This window comes from Eleutherodactylus coqui, chromosome 2, assembly GCF_035609145.1.
Source record: "Eleutherodactylus coqui strain aEleCoq1 chromosome 2, aEleCoq1.hap1, whole genome shotgun sequence".
In the NCBI taxonomy this organism is placed as follows: domain Eukaryota; kingdom Metazoa; phylum Chordata; class Amphibia; order Anura; family Eleutherodactylidae; genus Eleutherodactylus; species Eleutherodactylus coqui.
Genome location: NC_089838.1, coordinates 49401658 through 49412246, shown reverse-complemented (window position 1 = coordinate 49412246; position 10589 = coordinate 49401658). Strand labels below are relative to the sequence as shown.

The window sequence follows — 10589 nt, the reverse complement described above, 5'->3', positions numbered from 1 at the left end:
CATGGTCCAGATTTTTTCATGCTCCATTTTTTTTAAAATCACTTTTATTGACGATCCGCGGGTATTTATCTACCCGCGGGTGGTCAATGCATCCCTATGGGGTGCGGATCCGCGTGCGGGAGAAGAGTTAAAATCCGCTGCGGATTTTAATTCTTATTTTCCCCGTGGACATGAGGCCTTAGTATATTTATGCTAAAGTAAAGTATGGGAACGGGTTCCTTTTTTTGTTTTGGACATTTTGATATATTCTATGTATGGTTTTGGATTACAGGGTACTTATAGCGACGGTTTTGGGTTATTTTCTTTCTTATGTATATATTGTTGTTTTATTCTGTAATTTTGTTTTACTTGTGTATGTAATTATGTTTTTTTACTATCTATGTCCCCCATGACATCATATAAGACCTCTGGGAGATATTCATATATATATATTTTTTTTAATTTGACACCCACTGTAGCTGGGGCATCCATAGGAGCCCCAGTTACAGGGGAAAACATCCCCTGTAGTGACAGTAGTCACTGGCAGACGACCCTACAGCTCTGCTGTAGCAGGGAATCCCGGCGGTCACACTGAGAGCTAACAGCAAATCAGCAGTTGACTATAGTGAATTCTGAAGTTCTGTAGCCTGAGATCTAACAGCAAACAAGCAGAGGGCAACATGAGGATGAGAGATCCTGAACCCTGAGAGCAACCATAAACCACTAATGGGCTACAATGCATTATGAAGTCTTATATCCTGAGAGCTAACAAGAAAGAAGCAGATGAAAACTGTAAGACATAACATTGTACTTGTAGGAGGACATGAAATATGACTGTTAACAGGAAAGCAGAAGTGAGATGAGAGGTCCTACAAAAGGTGACATGGAGCAGCAGTGAATTATGAAGCTTTGCATCCTGAGCGCTCACAGTGTAGCACCCCGGAATTGGGGTTCCACAGCATTGCTATCTGCTGCCTAAGGTGAAGTGTACATATATATATATTTGTAAATGTGTGTAATTATGTGTATATCCCTTTAAATGGTTAAGCAAGTTGTTAAACTCTGGCGTTCCTACTATCTAATCTTGCATGACTTTGTAGAATACACCCTAACCTGCTTTCGTACTTGCCAGTCACCTAGCTGGTCTGGGATTGGATAGAGAGTTTTCCCCTAGTTTAGGATTGGTGGAGAGGAAAGGTATAAAAGTTAGAGAGTGGGCGGGGTTAGTCTAGCCAGCTCAGCCGATTCTGAAGGAGACCGGGGAGGAACCAGGAGAACGTCTACAATAATCAGTACAATGGGAAGATGGAACAACAAGTGTGAATACCAAGCCAAGTTATTCTGAAGAGTTAGCAGAGGAGAGAGACATAAAAAGAGAGAAAAGAAGAAATAGAGAGAGGCAAGAAATCAATTCAGCAATTAATGTTCTAAGCTATAGTCAAAGCCAGGAAGAAAAGCTGGAAGTTAATGTTAGTTCTCTGAAAAGAATCAGGTTCAGGAGTAACCCACATGTAGAAGAGAGTTCATCAATGTCTGCAAGTGTAATCTCAGTTCATTGTCTATCTCAATTGAATGCCATGTAACTGAAACATCAAATACTCTCTCTCCCTGCAATAAAGAGTTAAGTTGTTTGTTCATTTAAAGTCTGCTTCCTGGAGTTTCTTCCCATCATCGATATACTGCACTGACGTACCACACAACAGTACGGGAGTGCAAAGATTATTACCCCCATTGTTGTTTAGTTCTCAATTTTTTGTATTTATTATTTTTGTCCAGAATGGGTCCCTACCCATATATGGACTGGTGTCATGACTACCAACATCTTACCCTACCCAACTCCGCGGGTAGCAGGCCATAACAGCTGCCTATTTTATTATTTTATTTATTATTTTTACCACTGGCTTAGGTAAGCCCAGTCAGACACCATTTTTAACCATCTGCCAGTGCAGCGTCCGAGGAGCAGGCCCACAGCCAAGGAGATAGCGGGGTAGATTGAAGCCTTGTCACGGGGCTCTACTATCTCCTGCCCTGGGGGTAGCATGGGACCTGTCCAAGTTACTGCTGGGGTAGTTTCACAGAGTAATCCAAGATGCGGTTTATCCTAATGTTCTTGTCACTCATGACGCCACCATTCCATCTTCTGCAGTAATTCCAGACATTGTTAATAAAGAGTCCACACACAGGGATAACATTTCAGAGCAGAACCAGGAACGGTCATTTAAACTCGTTTATTTGTGCCAACAGTTAACAGTCCAAACAATTTACACAAGCCAACAGGACACTGGTGCAAACAAACTAGTGGTGTGATAGGGAGGAATCACAGGATGACAGATGAGTCCACAGTCCAAGTTATCTGCGGGGTTCTGTTCCTGGCCACTCTCCTTCTCTCTCTCTCCAGCTCCCTACCGGTCAACATACACATTTAAGAAAGGGCACTCAGCATTGCATGGCGCTTCCTCTCACTCTCTCAGTCCTCCAGGTCAATAGCAGGAAGGCCTGGGTGAATTGAGCCCAGGGTACACACAAGGCAATCTCTCATCCTCTTCCATCCTTGGGGCTCCACACAAGAGAAGGCACAGTCTCTCCTACTCAATAAAAGTTCCTTGCTTTTACTCCTAGGCTCTCTCAAGAAAAAAGACTACTGACTGCCTGAGTCTTGCACTACACCTTGCAATCACATATATATAACATGGTCACATGCCAACAACAAGATACAGTTTTCAGACATAACACAGACAGTAACCCATTCAGTGCAGCAGAGGTGCAATACATATCAAATTCACTCATACACAAGACACTGACAATACAAATGCAAAAGACAAACACATTCATACATATGGCTCCATTAACTCTGGGCCACTACACCAAGAGGAGCAGTAGAGCCACTGTGACCACCATCTCATTTTCTCCTCGCTGATTAACACCTCCTAGGTCTGAGTCACTACAACAGGACAGCAGCAATGGCAATAGCGAAACATATAGTCCTACTGGCAACTGGACATGTAAGATGACTGTGAAGAGGAAAGCAATATTGAGATAAGAGGTCCTACAGAAACCATCAAGGGGCAGCAGTGACTTGTGAAGTATTGGAACTTGAGAGTTAACAGGAAAGAAAGCAGATGAGAATGCATGTGTCACAGACGCACACAGCTTTGCTACATGCGCATGTCACAGACACATACAGCAGTGCTACATGCGTGTGTTACAGACACATACGGCAGTGCTATATGCGTGTGTCACAGACACACACAGGTCTTCTACATGCACGTGTCACAGGCACACACAGGTCTGCTACATGCACGTGTCACCGACACACACAGCAGAGCTATATGCACGTGGCACAGACACACACAGCTCTGCTACATGCACGTCACAGACACAAACAGCTCTACTACATGCGTGTGTCACAGACACACACAGGTCTGCTACTTGCTCATGTCACAGACGCACACAGCTTTGCTACATGTGCATCACATACACACAGCTCTGCTATATTGCATGCACGTGTCACAGACATACACAGCTCTGCTACATGTGCGTCACACAGCACACACAGTTCTGCTACATTACATGGCTGTGTCACACACACAGCTCTGCTACATGTACATGTCACACACCAAACATAGCTGTGCTATATGAGCATGTCACAGACCCACACAGCTCTGCTACATGCACATGTCACAGACACACACAGCTCTGCAACATTAAATGCACGTGTCATAGATACACACAGCTTTGCTCCATGTGTGTCACACACACCACGCACAGTTCTGCTACATGCATATGTCACAAACACACACAGCTCTGCTACATGTGCTTGTCACAGACACACACAACTCTGCTACATACACGTCACAGACACACACAGCTCTGCTGCATGTGCATCACAGAAACACACAGCTATACCACATGTGCGTAACACACACCACACACAGCTCTGCTACATTACATGACCATGTCACATACAGCACACACAACTCTGCTACATGCACATGTCACACACACCACACACAGCTGTGCTACAAGCACATATCACACACAGCTCTGGTACATGTGCTTGTCACACACACAGCTTTGCTACATGTGCATGGCACAGACACACACAGCTCTGCTACATTACATGCGCGTGTCACAGACACACACAGCTCTGCTACATGTGCGTCACACACACCACACATAGCTCTGCTACATGCACGTGTCACAGACACACAGCTCTGCTACATGCGCATGTCACAAACACACACAGCAGTGCTACATGTGTGTGTCACAGACATGCACAGCTCTGCTACATGTGGGTGTCACAAACACATACAGCTCTGCTACACTACATGCATGTGTCACAGACACACACAATTCTGCTACATTACATGACCGTGTCACACACAACACACACAGCTCTACTACATGCATGTCACAAACACCACACACAGCTGTGCTACATGCACGTGTCACAGACACACACAGTTCTACTACATTACATGACCATGTCATACACACACCACACACAGCTCTGCTATATTACATGCACATGTCACAGACACCACACTGAGCTCTGCTACATTATATGAGCATGTCACAGACACACATTGCTCTGCTACATGCACGTCTCACAGACACACACAGCTCTGCTACATTACATGCGCGTGCCACACCTACACAGTTCTGCTACGTGTGCATCACACACCACACACAGCTCAGCTACATTACATGACCATGTCACACACACCACATACAGCTCTGCTACATGCACGTGTCACAGACACACACAGTTCTGCTACATTACATGACTGGGTCACACACACCACACACAGCTCTGCTACATTACATGAGCATGTCACAGACCCCACACACAGCTCTGCTACATTACATGAGCATGTCACAGACACACAACTCTGCTACATTACATAAACGTGTCACACACACCACACACAGCTCTGCTACATTACATGCGCATGTTACAGATGCACACAGCTCTGCTACATGCACGTGTCACACACAGCTGTACTATATACATTCTTTAATGCCCTGTGCTGGATTAGTACCTGTGATGACGTCACCGTCATGAAATCAGGGGTGGAGCTAAGAGCCAGTGACTGATCACATGACAGTGACGTCATCACAGGTCCTGTCAGCACACGGCTACTGTCCAGCCCGCATATTAGTAGTTTACACTGCGGTTATTCCTGCTCCCGATTCCAGCCAATGAGGTGGCTGGAATCGGCACCATGTGACCTCCCATTGTGCACGAGCAGTACAGTTCAGCTGCCGTGCACGATGAGAGCTGTGCCCGCGCCTCACGTGACCGGTGACGTCACCGATACTTGAATTTGCCCGCGAATTCCGAGCCTACAGAGGAAGCTGATGGTTGGAGCCTTTTATACTACTTTCAACGTGGGAGAGGAAGATTTCTGCGCTGTGTGGTGAGTACCTACCTGAGATTAATGTGCTGTGTGCTGCTGTGTGGTGAGTACCTACCTGAGATTAATGTGCTGTGCGCTGTGTGTGGTGAGTACCTACCTGAGATTAATGCGCTGTGTGGTGAGTACCTACCTGAGATTAATGTGCTGTGTGTGGTGAGTACCTACCTGAGATTAATGCGCAGTGTGCTGCTGTGTGGTGAGTACCTACCTGAGATTAATGTGCTGTGCGCTGTGTGTGGTGAGTACCTACCTGAGATTAATGCGCTGTGTGTGGTGAGTACCTACCTGAGATTAATGCGCTGTGTGCTGCTGTGTGGTGAGTACCTACCTGAGATTAATGCGCTGTGTGGTGAGTACCTACCTGAGATTAATGCGCTGTGTGGTGAGTACCTACCTGAGATTAATGCGCTGTGTGGTGAGTACCTACCTGAGATTAATGCGCTGTGTGGTGAGTACCTACCTGAGATTAATGTGCTGTGCGCTGTGTGTGGTGAGTACCTACCTGAGATTAATGCGCTGTGTGTGGTGAGTACCTACCTGAGATTAATGCGCTGTGTGCTGCTGTGTGGTGAGTACCTACCTGAGATTAATGCGCTGTGTGCTGAGTACCTACCTGAGATTAATGCGCTGTGTGGTGAGTACCTACCTGAGATTAATGCGCTGTGTGGTGAGTACCTACCTGAGATTAATGCGCTGTGTGCTGCTGTGTGGTGAGTACCTACCTGAGATTAATGTGCTGTGCGCTGTGTGTGGTGAGTACCTACCTGAGATTAATGCGCTGTGTGCTGCTGTGTGGTGAGTACCTACCTGAGATTAATGCGCTGTGTGCTGAGTACCTACCTGAGATTAATGCGCTGTGTGGTGAGTACCTACCTGAGATTAATGTGCTGTGTGGTGAGTACCTACCTGAGATTAATGCGCTGTGTGTGGTGAGTACCTACCTGAGATTAATGCGCTGTGTGGTGAGTACCTACCTGAGATTAATGCGCTGTGTGCTGCTGTGTGGTGAGTACCTACCTGAGATTAATGCGCTGTGTGGTGAGTACCTACCTGAGATTAATGTGCTGTGTGCTGCTGTGTGGTGAGTACCTACCTGAGATTAATGCGCTGTGTGGTGAGTACCTACCTGAGATTAATGCGCTGTGTGGTGAGTACCTACCTGAGATTAATGCGCTGTGTGGTGAGTACCTACCTGAGATTAATGCGCTGTGTGGTGAGTACCTACCTGAGATTAATGCGCTGTGTGCTGAGTACCTACCTGAGATTAATGCGCTGTGTGCTGAGTACCTACCTGAGATTAATGCGCTGTGTGCTGAGTACCTACCTGAGATTAATGCGCTGTGTGCTGAGTACCTACCTGAGATTAATGCGCTGTGTGCTGAGTACCTACCTGAGATTAATGCGCTGTGTGCTGAGTACCTACCTGAGATTAATGCGCTGTGTGCTGAGTACCTACCTGAGATTAATGCGCTGTGTGTGCTGAGTACCTACCTGAGATTAATGCGCTGTGTGTGCTGAGTACCTACCTGAGATTAATGCGCTGTGTGTGGTGAGTACCTACCTGAGATTAATGCGCTGTGCGCTGTGTGTGGTGAGTACCTACCTGAGATTAATGCGCTGTGTGGTGAGTACCTACCTGAGATTAATGCGCTGTGTGGTGAGTACCTACCTGAGATTAATGCGCTGTGTGGTGAGTACCTACCTGAGATTAATTCGCTGTGCGCTACGTCTGGTGAGTACGTCACCTGAAATTTGCGCGACGCCACCTGACGCAACCTGTCTTTTTTTGCAGATTTGTGCGCTACGTGTGTAGACGCGGCCACCCGAGATTTGTGCGTTTTTTTTTTTGCAAACTTACGTGTGGAGATGATCCTGACGTTTGGACGCGTTTTGAGAAGAATTTCGCTTCGCTTGCACACAAGCTGACATAACTCGTCGAGGTAAGCTGCTGCATCTGCTAAAATTTTCATTGCGTGCATCTGCTCATACGTGCTTATTTTGCGCATATTTGCAGGTTTTCGTGTGTGCGTACGTGTGTACGTGTATATATAATATATGATTCTTCTGACCAGGTTGGGGGAGTAGTGGTCAATGTAAGTGGGTGGAGCGGATCTAGGGATCAGTAATACTGGTGTGATGTGACTGTTAACCTGCTGATTTTTCGTTATTTCCTGCAGATCTGACGTCCTTGAGAATGGGAAGGCTGGCGGACAGTGAAGAGACCCTCGACGTTCAGCAATCTTGAAACCCTTCGTTTTATGGACTGCTTTTTGCCGGTGACTCACCTTTTTTTTTTTTTTATAAGCTTTTTGGAGTATCCTGAAAAACTGCGCAATATTTTACACCGATTGAGTAAACAGAAAAGATCCCCAAACACAGCGGCCTTTGGTTTATCAGGGAATGACACTTGGTGTAAAATCCACATTTTTAATAAATAATAAAATGTGATTTGAATTTGTTTTTTTGTTTTACCTTATTTATGTTTTCAGGCTCCTGATTACCCACGCTGTAAAGCCGGCTGCACACGGCTGTGACGGGCTCCGCCATGGAATTCCGGGGCGCAGCCCATCACGGCAGCCCCAAGAGACCCCAATACTTACCTCTGGTTCCGGAGTCCCGCATGACGCCTCAGTGCGCATGGGCAATAGAGCGTGAGATGCACCGCAGCGGCATGTGACGCGGTAGGCGTAGAGGCGGTTTCACGCTATTTTCCGCTGTGCTACAGCGGAAAATAGCGTGAATGGACGGCTTCCACAGACTGCAATGGAAGCCGTCCGCGCGTATACCCGCGGCATTTTACGGTGCGGAATTCCGCTGTGAAATTACGCACCGTAAGCATTGAGCTATTAGGTTGAATACCGTGTTTCCCCGATAGTAAGACACCCCCCGATTGTAAGACGTATCGGGGGTTTCAGGGGGTCGGCCAATGTAAGCCGTACCCCGAAAGTAAGACATATGTCTTACTTTCGGGGAAACACGGGGGTATTGCCGCCTCCCTCTCATCTACGGTAGCTGCGCGCCGCCTCCTGCCCACTTCCGCGCCGCCCCCCCTCCATACGTCACCACGTCTGCCGCCTTTGGCCTCATGTCCACGGGGAAAATCAGGCCCGCTACGGATTCTCCATGTAGAATCTGCAGCGGGTCCCTCCTGCCCCGCGGACATGGGCGCTGAAAATAGGAATAAATCAGAATTAACTTACCTCTCACACGCTCCGGATACTTCCTTTGCTGCGGCGTCATCTTCTCTCGTCGCGGCCGGATCTTCTTTCTTCGGCTCGGCGGATGTGCATGATGACGTCGGTGACGTGCCCTGCACATGCGCCGGGCCGAAGCAAAATGATCCGGCCGCGACTGAGAGAAGATGGCGCCGCGGCGAAGAGAAGAACCGGAGCGTGTGAGTACAATTTGATTTTTGTGTCCCGGGAGACCCGCATGAAAATGGAGCATGGTCCAGATTTTTTCATGCTCCATTTTCCAATATAAGACATACCCCGAAAGTAAGACATAGTGGGGCTTTTGGGGATAAAAAGAAAGTAAGACACGTCTTACTTTCGGGGAAACACGGTAGATCCGTCTGTGGGAAGGAGCCTTAAGGCCTCATGTCCACTAGCAAAATGGAATTGCGGTTTCCGCAGCGGATTTGCCCCATGGGAATCATTGGCCATCCCGTCCATTAAACTGATTTTTGCACGCACGGATGGAATTTTAATAGAATTGCGTTTTTCATGCGTGGGAGGAAAAAACCGCGGCATGCTCCATTTTACCGCGGATCGGCCACATTGCTATCACATTGATAGCAATGTGTGCAGATATCTGCATGAAAATTATACAATTGAAAGCTGATTCTACGCGGATTGTATTTTTCTAGTGGACATGAGGCCTAAGGCCGCCTGCAGACGGCCGTGTCGCATCCAGCTGCTCGCAACGGGACCCGACCTGAGCGCCTGCAGAGAGCAGTGCGGAACTCGCCCGCTCCCGCAGCTCTGACTCATGTGCCAGCAGACGCCACATGCGCAGAGCCGGCAGCCAGCGAGTGGCGTTTCTGTACGGGGCTCTGCGAACCCCGCACAGAATTAGAGCATGGCGCGGTTTGTTTTCAGCGCGTGATTTCGCGTAGACAAACCACGGCCTTCTGCATAGGATTGCGTATTGAAATGCAATCCTATGCAGGCGTGTACAGCCGGAAATGTATGGTGCTGCGTCTGGCATAGACTGAAGTGGCAGCGGTGCGCACTCGTCATCAGCTCATTGGCAGGGATTCTGGGAGGCAGATCACCACTTCACTGCGCATAGATCATCAGTACTGGAGTCCCAGGGAACCCTTTTAACCCCTTGCCACCGCAGCACGTGAATGTATGTATATGTTAGGAAGCAGCTTTCTGGAATGGACTTGCATTTGCATCCTACAGATCTGAGCCCACACCATCTACTGCTGAAGACTGTTGCTAATGACAGTTGGCCTCCCGCAGCCACAGAGGGGATGGGTGAGACAACAGATTCCCGCTGTTAACCCTTTCCAGTCCAATGTCGGCCCTGCCCCGACATCATAATTTCCCTCCACAGCTCCAATGTCAGGGCAGGCCCTACACTGCAGGAGTGGATCTGCACCCGATCGTCAGGCACATCGGGTGCAGATGCACTCCTGCACTGGTCCTCATCGAGGACCCCCGAGGATAAGGCAGAAAGGGATTTTAATCCTTTCTGCCTTCTCCTTTACACATTACTTAGCGCTATGTAATGCATAGATTCTGGCCGGCGATCATGTGACCGCCGGTGTTACCTGACCCCAGCAGTCACATGATCACCGAACCGGGAGGCAGAAGGAGAGTACTGAAGACGCCGGACAGGTAAGCAGGTCCCTCCCTGCACCCTCCTGAACTCTGTCAGCTCAGGAGGGTGCAGGGAAAGTGTATTTTTTCTCACCCATTCTCCCCAGAACCAATTTATTTGGAGCTGGGGAGAATGGGTGAGAAAAAATAAGTGGATTGGAAAGGGTTAATGCTTTGCATGCAACGATTGCTCTTATTTCATTAGGTTTTTGTATGTAATCAGATATACTTCAGTCTAAGCCGACCTGAGTATAAGCCAAGGTACCAACTTTTACCCCAAAAACCTGGGGTCAATTATTGACTTGAGTATAAGGCAAGGGGTAATATTAGGTACCTCGGCTAACACTGGGATCGGCTATAC

At 47.9% G+C, this 10589-nt stretch overlaps 1 long non-coding RNA gene across 1 annotated transcript; it reads left to right on the top strand.

Annotated features, from left to right (window-relative positions):
- Positions 1 to 5188: 5188 nt before the first annotated feature.
- Positions 5189 to 7857, top strand: LOC136610549 (uncharacterized). The gene is made up of 3 exons (XR_010790099.1): positions 5189 to 5399; positions 7192 to 7339; positions 7577 to 7857. It is a non-coding gene; the product is annotated as an uncharacterized lncRNA (long non-coding RNA).
- The last annotated feature ends 2732 nt before the right edge of the window (positions 7858 to 10589 follow it).